The sequence below is a fragment of the Triticum dicoccoides genome, chromosome 3B (genome assembly GCF_002162155.2).
Source record: "Triticum dicoccoides isolate Atlit2015 ecotype Zavitan chromosome 3B, WEW_v2.0, whole genome shotgun sequence".
Lineage (NCBI taxonomy): Eukaryota > Viridiplantae > Streptophyta > Magnoliopsida > Poales > Poaceae > Triticum > Triticum dicoccoides.
This window is the reverse complement of record NC_041385.1, coordinates 566,610,171-566,621,496: the sequence shown is the minus strand read 5'-3', so window position 1 is coordinate 566,621,496 and position 11,326 is coordinate 566,610,171.

The window sequence follows — 11,326 nt, the reverse complement described above, 5'->3', positions numbered from 1 at the left end:
TAGGAGTTGGAATAAACGCTTTGATAGTGTGATCAAAGCATATGGTTTTATACAGACTTTTGGAGAAGCCTGTATTTACAAGAAAGTGAGTGGGAGCTATGTAGCATTTCTAATATTATGTGGATGACGTATTGTTGATTGGAAATGATATTGAATTTATGTATAGCATAAAGGGATACCTAAATAAGAGTTTTTCCATGAAAGACCACGGTGAAGCTGCTTACATATTGGGCATCAAGATCTATAGAGATAGATGAAGACGCTTAATTGGACTTTCACAAAGCACATACCTTGATAAAGTTTTGAAGAAGTTCAAAATGGATCAGTAAAAGAAAGGGTTCTTGCTTTTGTTACAAGGTGTGAAGTTGAGTCAGACTCAATTGCTGACCACTATAGAAGATAGAGAGAAAATGAAAGGCATTCCCTATGCTTCAACCATAGGTTCTATCATGTATGCAATGTTGTGTACCAGACGTGATGTGTGCCTTGCTATAAGCATAGCAGGGAGGTACCAAAGTAATCCCGGAGTGGAGCGCTGGACAGCAGTCAAGAACATCCTGAAATACCTGAAAAGGACTAAGGATATGTTTCTATTTATGGAGGTGAAAAAGATCTCGTCGTAAACGGTTATGTCGATGCAAGCTTTGACATTGATCCGGATGACTCTAAGTCGCAAACCAAATACATATTTTTATTGAATGGAGGATCTGTTAGTTGGTGTAGCTCCAAGCAAAGCGTCGTGGCGGGATCTACGTGTGAAGCAGAGTACATTGCTACTTCAGAAGCAGCAAATGAAGGAGTCTGGATGAAGGAGTTCATATCCGATCTAGGTGTCATACCTAGTGCATCGGGTCCAATGAAAATCTTTTGTGACAATACTGGTGCAATTGCCTTGGCAAAGGAATCCAGATTTTACAAGAGAACCAAGCACATCAAGAGACACTTCAATTCCATCCGTTATCAAGTGTCGGAAGGGGACATAGAGATTTGCAAGATACATACAGATCTGAATGTTGTAGACCCATTGACTAAACCTCTTCCACGAGCAAAACATGATCAACACCAAAGCTCCAAGGGTGTTAGAATCATTACTATGTAATCTAGATGAGACTGAAGGAAATATGCCCTAGAGGCAATAATAAAGTTATTATTTATTTCCTTATTTCATGATAAATGTTTATTATTCATGCTAGAATTGTATTAACCGAAAACTTAGTACATGTGTGAATACATAGACAAAACATATTGTCCCTAGTATGCCTCTACTAGACTAGCTCATTAATGAAAGATGGTTAAGTTTCCTAACCATAGACATGTGTTGTCTTTTGATGAACGGGATCACATCATTAGGAGAATGATGTGATGGACATGACCCATCCGTTAGCTTAGTTCATTGCTACTGGTTTCTTCATGACTTATACATGTTCCTCAAACTATGAGATTATGCAACTCCCGAATGCCTGAGGAACACCTTGTGTGCTATCAAACGTCACAACATAAATGGGTGATTATAAAGATGCTCTAAAGGTGTCTCCGAAGGTGTTTGTTGGGTTGGCATAGGTCAAGATTAGAATTTGTCACTCTGTGTTTCGGAGAGGTATCTCTAGGCTCTCTCGGTAATGCTCATCACTATAAGCCTTGCAAGCATTGTGACTAATGAGTTAGTTGCAGGATGAAGTATTACAGAACGAGTAAGGAGACTTGCCGATAACGAGATTGAACTAGGTATGATGATATCGACGGTTGAATCTCGGGCAAGTAACATACCGATGACAAAGGGAACAACATATGTTGTTATGTGGTTTGATTGATAAAGATCTTCATAGAATATGTAGGAGCCAATATGAGCATCCAGGTTCCACTAATTGTTATTGACCGGAGATGTGTCTCGGTCATGTCTACATAATTCTCAAACCCATAGGGTCCGCACACTTAATGTTTGATGAAGATTTGTATTATGAGTTATGTGATTTGATGACCGAAGTTTGTTTGGAGTCCCGGCTGAGATCACGGACATGATGAGGAGTCTCTAAATGGTCGAGACATAAAGATTGATATATTGGACGGCTATATTCGGACACTGGAAGTGTTTCGGCGAAGTTTCGGATAAAACCGGAGTGCCGGAGGGTTACCGAAACCCCCTGGGGGAACTAATGGGCCACGTGGGCCTTGGTGGAGAGAGAGGGGCGGCCAGGGCAGGCCACACGCCCCCTACCCCTTGGTTCCGAATTGGACTAGGAGGGGGCAGTGTCCCCCTTTTCTTCTCCCTCACCCTCTCCTTCCTTCCCCCTCTCTCCCTCTTGGTTGAATCCTACCAGGACTAGTAGTCCTAGTAGGACTCCCCTTGTGGGGCGCGCCCTAGGAGGGCTGGGGCTCACCTTGCTCCTTTATATACAGGGGCAGAGGGGCACCCTAGAACACAAGTTGATCTTTTAGCTGTGTGCGGTGCCCCCTCCACAGTGACACACCTCGGTCATATCGTCATAGTGCTTAGGCGAAGCCCTGCACCGGTAACTTCATCATCACCATCACCACGCCATCGTGCTGATGAAAATCTCCCTCGGCCTCAACTGGATCAAGAGTACAAGGGACGTCATCGAGCTGAACGTGTGCTGAATGCGGAGGTGCCGTCCGTTCGGTACTTGGATCGGTTGGATCACGAAGACGTTCAACTACATCAACCGCGTTAACTAACGCTTCCGCTTTCGGTCTAAGAGGGTACATGGACACACTCTCCCCTCTCGTTGCTATGCATCACCTAGATAGATCTTGCATGATCATAGGATTTTTTTTGAAATTACCGCGTTCCCCATCAAACACTTATAGCTTGGGAGCTATTGTGGCACATCGCCTCCACCTTAACAGATCTAAGGGTAAAATACATGGTGGTATTTATGCTACTCGCTTAGTGAGTCACTTTAATGTTCATAGATGCCAGCATGATTATCCTTTGCCCAAGGTTTATCTAGATCGCGCGGCTATGGCATACCACCAGTTTATTTATAGCGAGAACACTAACATTCCTGTTCCTTATAACCTGTGTAACATCCCAATTTTCAATTTGGATGTTATTCATAGATCATTCATATGCATCCAGGGTTTATGCATTTCATTGCTTTGTTTTAATTGCATTTTGATCCAAGAGGCCTTAAGCAACTCAAGGACAATTTTGAGAGAGTTGGAGGTTCATAAAAAAAATCCAATTTTGATTTATCAAAATTTGGTAATTGGATCAAATTGTTGTTCAAAATTCCTTTTTCCAAATATTTTAAAATAATGAGAGAAGATAATATGACTTCTTCAAAATCAGTAGAAAAATAATGGAAATTGAATTTTGAATTTTGGAGAGTTTTTTTGATTTTATTCGCTAGTTTATTTATTAGTTAGGTGAGTAATTAGTACTATAATGTTTGTTTTTAGTTTAGGCATTTAGGTCCAGAAAAATGTTCACTAGGTCAATAATAAGGCCATATAGCTACGTCAATTTTTTTTGGTATTTTTAGGATATTATTTATTTTTACTTTTCTTGTTTTAGTCTCTGGAAAAATTGTTTAAAAAAAACCTGTTCGGGCCAACCGAACTGGGCCAAGCCAGCCCAGCCGGCCCAGCTACACACCGCCTCGCTCGTCCGTGCGGGACGAGTCCCGCTCAATCCCGCTGCGCCGCCGCCGGACTCCGGCAGGAGTCCGACTCCGCCCCGCATCGCCTTCCCTTCCTCCAAGGCAAGTCGACCCTCCCCGGGCCTTTATATAGTGCGCCCCGGCCCCCTCTCTCCTCAGCTTAGCCGCCCACCCGCCGGAGCCCCGCCGCCACTTCGCCGGAGCCCCGCCGCCCGAAGCCACGCCGTCATTGACCTCGCCCGCTGTTGCCGATGAACCGGTACAAAGCCGACCGAACCGCCGATTTTCTTTTGTTTTTTTCGGTTTTTCCTTAGATCGGTTTATTTTTTTAGGTTGGTTTATTTAGCGAACCGTTCGTTTGTTTAGTTTGTGTAGCGAACGAGTTCGTTAGTTTAGGCTCTGTAGCGCACGTTCGTTCTGTAGAGTTTTCTTTTTAGTTTAATTTTCGGCCAGGGACCTATGCATGAATATTTTCTTCGCAGATTAGCCCCTGATATTTAAACCTTCGTAACTTTTAGCTCGTTTGTCCAAATTAGACGAAACCGATGCCTAAAACTTCAGAGAGATCCCCTCTATCCAATAAACCAACTTGAACATGATTTTGACAATTTAAAATTTGAGTTTAGTTCAGATTACAATTTGATCTTGTTTTGTTTGTATCTTGAGTTTTGTAGCTCCGTTTGTGTTGATTCTTTTTGCAAATCGTAGCTAATCACATGTACCTACTGTTAAGATATAATGCAAATAAATATAATGCTGTTAGAATTTGTTTTCTGTTTAGTTTAGTTATTTGCTTGTTTTTTATTTCTTTGGATCTTCTCTCGTTTTCTCTTCACATCCTTTGCTTGATTGGTTATGTATGCTATTGTTTGTCTACGCTAGATTTTTCGGAGTGCGAAGCTTGTTACTATGAATCTCTAGAGTTTTCCGATCGTCAGCAAGGCAAGTTACACTTTGATCATACTTTTCTATACCTAGTTTTTACTATGCATTAGTTCCGCTCCTCAAATATTTGCATGAGTAGGATTTGGGAACATGTGGTTTGGTTGTAGTACTTGAGGTAGGAACCTATCACCTTTGATCACCTGGGAATATACATTATGCTCAATTTTTGCTTAGCCATGCTCGTAGATGAGGATTGGATCGTGATGTACATGGAAGTTGTGAGAGATAATAATTTTTGGACAACATTAAGGTGGCAACTTTAATACACATCTGCGTGGATTGGTTGGGGCACCTGGAGAAACCAGTGCTCTCCCATGGGAATCCCGGAGTACACGTGTGATTTTCCCTTGGTTTGCCACCCAAGTTCAAAGGGATCATATGATATTTCATGCCTAAAAACTTCCGTGTGCAGCCACAAGCCATTATGGGCTATGGCATAGTTGAGTAAGTTGTGTGAGCTCTTGAAGAGGTGGACTAGCAGATGTAGGGGAAAGTAGGTGTACCGGTTTACCCAGAGTAGAGAGTTAATGCTTCAGAAAGACTATGTCTCGATCTTCCGATCATGGATGCGGTCGAGTCTTGTGGGGAAAAGTGCGCAACCTCTACAGAGTGTATAAACTAATCATGATTAGCCGTGTCCCCGGTTATGGACAATTTTGAGTATCTAGAAGTGGATTATTTGTTGATCTCATCACTCTTTAGTTAATGAATTGGGTTTAATGATGATACTTGGTTAAAGTTGGGATTTGAGTTGGAGGAACCTTCTCAAATATTGGTATAAACTTTGTAGTAAATAAAATTTATTCCTTTATTGTAGGGAAAAATTAGCTTTATGCAAAACATTAAACTTAGAGCCTCCACTAGCCAAATATGCATGTAGATATAGTTTCTTACATTCATTTTGCTCTACAGTGTAACTCTGCCAGCATATTCCATGTGCCGACCTACACGGTTGCAATGTCTCATGTTGCAGATTTTACCGACAAAGGATAAGGTGCGATAGGTCGTTGTCATGCACTCAGCTATGCCGTTGGAGTTGATGGACTCATTTATCTTTGAAGCTTCCGTAGTTATTTTGATTAGATGGCCTTCGACCATACTTTTTGTGTAATAAATACTCTTTATTAGGACACGATGTAATAAGTGTGTGATTGAACTCTGCTATAATTCCTCGAGTGCTGTGTGTGTCAGCATACCGATCCAGGGATGACACTTAAGCATAGAGACTTTGGTCCATTGGGATCGTGGTCGCTACAAGATGGTATCAGAGCACACGCTGACTGTAGGACGTGACCACTAGGAAAAGCCACATGATACTCTTCTATGCTCATTTCTAATCCTCCTCTATTTCTACTCTATAGATGACGGACCCCAGGAACAAGTTCACTCAGCCGGATGATGACACTCCCTTCGGACGACACTTGAAGGAGACCATGAAGTACCTGAACATCGGACTACCAAGCTTAACTGTAACCTTCACTGCAATCTTACCAGAAGAGGAGCGCTGGAGGATCAAAGTTCATGTACCTGGGAGGACGTTTGCACCAACAATCGAGCCCATCGAGTTTACCCTCGATGCACCAACTTGGAACTTGGGAAAGAGCATGGCAGCCCACATCACTTTGGACGCATTTGTGAGGTGTACCACAAGGAGCTTGAAGACACCGTCTATCAGATATGTGGACGCCGAGACGAGCAATGGGAAATAATTCACACTAGGAAGGATGGATCAATTGTAGCATACGTTCAGGAGATGGATCAGCACATTCATCGATATGAGAACCAAATGTGCTATCATGAAGAAGACCAAGAAGGTGATGAAGAGGAATATAAAGCTAGAAGAGGAACTCAAGTCAACACGCGATGGTCATGAAGAAGAAATTGTTGTGCTACTGGAGAAGCATGAAGAACTGAAGAAGAAGCTAGGAATACCCATGGTGAACCCGAAGCAAGAACCTGAAGTGGACATTCATTCGAAGGACTACATCATATTGGATGACACCGACACGGACAGTGAAGCAGATGATGACAGTGATGATGATTATGAGGACGAAGTTGGAGCTGATATTATGGAGTCTTCCACCGATCAAAATTTCTAGACGACCACCATGTTACTAATAGTATTCTTCCAAGTAGTTAGAATCAATCGTTTTGTAATTGTAGTTTAGATCATTTGTGTGAACCTTGTTTGATATTGAGTGGTGTGTATTGAATGTATTTGCCTCATATGCATATGGGTAGTGAAATCTCTCATAGACCTTATCATATTCTGTTTTCTCACCCCCTCTAACCCATTAGATGCCCCCGAGACGTGACACCGGATTCACTTTCCCACCGGAGCTCACCCAGTTGATCCAGCAACAGAATGCCTTGATGTAGATGTTGGTCCAGAACCAGAACCAAGGCAACAACAACAACAATCTAGCGTCACCACCCCTTGTTGACAACCTAGCCCATTTTCTGAGGTTGAATCCGCCGGTGTTTTCTAGCAACACCGAGCTGATTGTTGCAGATGATTCGCTCCGCAAGATAGGGAGGAAGCTGACCACTGCTGGATGCATGGATGCGGAGAGAGTGCGCTTTGTCGCACATCAGCTTGATGGACCCGTAGCCTCTTGGTGGGAGAATTTCACCACCACTTACCCCATAGCTACAATTACTTGGGATCAGTTTCAGTAGGCCTTCCACATCGCACATGTTTCAGATGGATCCATGAGTTTGAAGAAGCATGAGTTCCACAACTTACGCCAAGGGAGTCATACAGTGGGACATTATGTGGATGAGTTCAACAAGTTAGCATGCTGTGCCCCAGATGATGTGGCCACAGATGCCGCGAAGCAAGAGACGTTTCTTGAGGGACTCAATGATGAACTGAGTATGCAGTTGATGGTGGCAACCTTCAACAACTACCAGGAGCTGGTAGACAGGGCCCTCATGATTGAAGGCAAGTAGCAGTAGATTGACAATCGCAAGAGGAAGTATGGATAAGGAAGGTATAATTCTGGATCGAGCTCAGCTGAAGCCTCGCTATTCCCCGTACTCGGGAAGACACACTCATAACCATGGAGGGCATAACCATGGAGGACATTCACACAATGGAGGAAGTTCACACAATCATAGTGGCCCTAAGAATGGTAATGGAAATGGAGGAAGTAACAGCCAGAGCCGTTCCAACCCCGTGACACACACTAAGAAGGATCTAAGTCACATTACTTGTTTCAAGTGCGGGAAGACCGGACACTACGCCACTGAATGTTCCGAAGCAAAGAATGGAAATAGCAACGAAAGTTCTGTAAAGAAGCCCAACCCTTTCACCAGAGATCAGGTGAACCACGTCAGTGTGGAGGAGATTGAGAAGCAGCCCGACGCAGTTGTCAGTAAGTTTTTGATATATGCATTTACAACCCTTGTTCTTTTTTATACCGGTGCATCTCATTCATTCATATCAAGGGGATTTGTGGACGAGTTTAAGTTGCCAACCGTAGCCCTTAAGTCACCTAGGTTAGTAAGTTCCCCAGGAGCAGAGTATATGGCTAGTCGGGGATGTTATCAGTTGCCAATAACCATATGTAGACATGTTTTCCCCACCGACCTTATTGTCCTAGAGTCACAAAGATTGGACATGATCCTAGGCATGGGTTGGCTATCCAAGTTTTAGGGAAACATTGATTGCGCCAGTAAATAAATTCTTCTCACCACCCCAGAGGGAAAAAGGATCAAATATGTGTCTATGCATGCGCCGAGGAGAACCCAAGTGAATTCCCTTTCTGGAGTTGTTCAGGAGGAAGTACCAGTGAAGGATTACCCCGATATATTTCCGAGGAGTTACCCGGCATGCCGCCAGACCGAGACATTGAGTTTTTGATCAAGTTATTGCCAGACACTGGACCAATATCAAAGAGACCGTATCGGATGCCCGCAAATGATCTGGAAGAAATTAAAAATCAGATTAAGGAGTTATTGGATAAAGGTTATATTCGACCAAGCTCATCACATTGGGGAGCCCTAGTGCTTCTAGTTGAGAAGAATGATGGATCTTTGAGGATGGTTGTTGATTATCGTGCGTTTAATAAGGTGAAGATCAAGAACAAATACCCGCTGCTGATGATCAATGATTTGTTTGACCAGCTGCAGGGAGCTAAAGTTTTCTCCAAGATCAATCTTCAATCAGGTTATCACCAGGTGAAGATCTGAGGGAAGGATATACCTAAGACAACTTTTACCACGAGGTATGGGCTATATGAGTATACATTTATGTCATTTGGTTTGACTAATACCCCTGCCTATTTCATGAGTATGATGAACAAGGTGTTCATGGAGTTCTTGGACAAGTTTGTTGTGGTGTTCATTGACAATATATTGGTCTACTCGAAGAATGAAGAAGAGCATAAGGAACATTTGCGCTTGGTTCTTGAGAAGCTCAGGGAACATCAATTGTATGCCAAGTTCAGCAAATGTGAGTATTGGTTGAAGGAAGTTGGATTTCTCGGACATGTTATACCAGGAGAAGGAATAGCAGTAAACCCTACCAAGGTTGCATCTGTCACTGAGTGGTTGGCACCCACCTCAGTTGGAGAGATCAGAAGTTTTCTTGGACTCACAGGTTATTATCGGAGATTCATTGAGAATTTTTCCAAGATTGCGAATCCCATGATGGAGTTATTGAAGAAGGACACCAAGTTTAAATGGACTGAAGATTGTGAGGACAGTTTTCAGAAGTTGAAGAAATGTTTGGTTACAGCCCCAGTGCTTATCCTCTTAGACATATGCCAGGATTTCCAAGTTTATTGCGATGCTTCTCGTCAAGGACTTGGAGGTGTTCTTATGCAGGATGGAAGAGTTGTTTCATATGCCTCACATCAGCATCAACCTCATGAGTTGAATTACGCTACGCATGATTTGGAGTTAGCAGCCGTAGTGCACGCGCTCAAGACCTGGAGACACTTTCTTATCAGTAACCGTTGCGATATTTATACAGATCATAAGAGTTTGAAGTACATCTTCACACAGAAGGGTTGTGACGCCCCCGATTCAATCGTACACTAATCATGCACGCAAATGTGTACGATCAAGATCAGGGACTCACGGGAAGATATCACAACACAACTCTACAAATAAAATAAGTCATACAAGCATCATAATACAAGCCAGGGGCCTCGAGGGCTCGAATACAAGTGCTCGATCATAGACGAGTCAGCGGAAGCAACAATATCTGAGTACAGACATAAGTTAAACAAGTTGCCATAAGATGGCTAGCACAAACTGGGATACAGATCGAAAGAGGCGCAGGCCTCCTGCCTGGGATCCTCCTAACTACTCCTGGACGTCGTCAGCGGGCTGCACGTAGTAGTAGGCACCTCCGGTGTAGTAGGGGTCATCGTCGACGGTGGCGTCTGGCTCCTGGACTCCAGCATCTGGTTGCGACAACCAGAAAGAAAGGAAAGGGGGAAAAGGGGGGAAGAAAGCAACCGTGAGTACTCATCCAAAGTACTCGCAAGCAAGGATCTACACTACATATGCATGTGTATATGTGTAAGGAGGCCATATCAGTGGACTGAACTACAGAATGCCAGAATAAGAGGGGGATAACTAATCCTGTCGAAGACTACGCTTCTGGCAGCCTCCGTCTTACAGCATGTAGAAGAGAGTAGACTGAAGTCCTCCAAATAGCATCTCCAAGTAGCATCTCCAAATAGCATCTCATAGCATAATCCTACCCGGCGATCCTCCCCTCGTATCCCTGAGGGAGAGCGACCACCGGTTGTATCTGGCACTTGGAAGGGTGTGTTTTATTAAGTATCCGGTTCTAGTTGTCATAAGGTCAAGGTACAACTCCAAGTCGTCCTGTTACCGAAGATCGCGGCTATTCGAATAGATTAACTTCCCTGCAGGGGTGCACCACATAACCCAACACGCTCGATCCCATTTGGCCGGACACACTTTCCTGGGTCATGCCCGGCCTCGGAAGATCAACACGTCGCAGCCCCACCTAGGCAAAACAGAGAGGCCAGCACGCCGGTCTAAACCTAAGCGCACAGGGGTCTGGGCCCATCGCCCATAGCACACCTGCACGTTGCGTGGGCGGCCGGAAGCAGAACTAGCCCCCTTAATACAAGAGCAGGCTTACGTTCCAATCCGGCGCGCGCCGCTCCGTCGCCGACGTCTGAAGTGCTTCGGCTGATACCACGACGTCGGGATACCCATAACTACTCCCACGTAGATGGTTAGTGCGTATAGGCTCGTAGCCGACTCAGATCAAATACCAAGATCTCGTTAAGCGTGTTAAGTATCCGCGAACGCCGAACAGGGCCAGGCCCACCTGTCTCCTAGGTGGTCTCAACCTGCCCTGCCGCTCCACCACAAAGTAACAGTCGGGGGCCGTCGGGAACTTAGGCCCACCACTACCTGGATGGAGCCACCTGCCCCTTCAGCCCCCATCGTCAGAATCACTTGTGGGTACTCAATGAGCTGACCCGACTTTAGTCACCATCTGTATAGTATGTATGTATGTATAGTATATACCCGTGATCACCTCCCAAGTGATCACGGCCCGATAGTATAGCAAGGCAGACTGACAAGAATGTAGGGTCAATGATGATAAACTAGCATCCTATACTAAGCAGTTAGGATTGCAGGTAAGGTATCAATAGATGTAGCGACAATGTCAGGCTATGCATCAGAATAGGATTAACGAAATCAGTAACATGCTACACTACCCTAATGCAAGCAGTATAGAGGAGAATAGGCGATATCTGGTGATC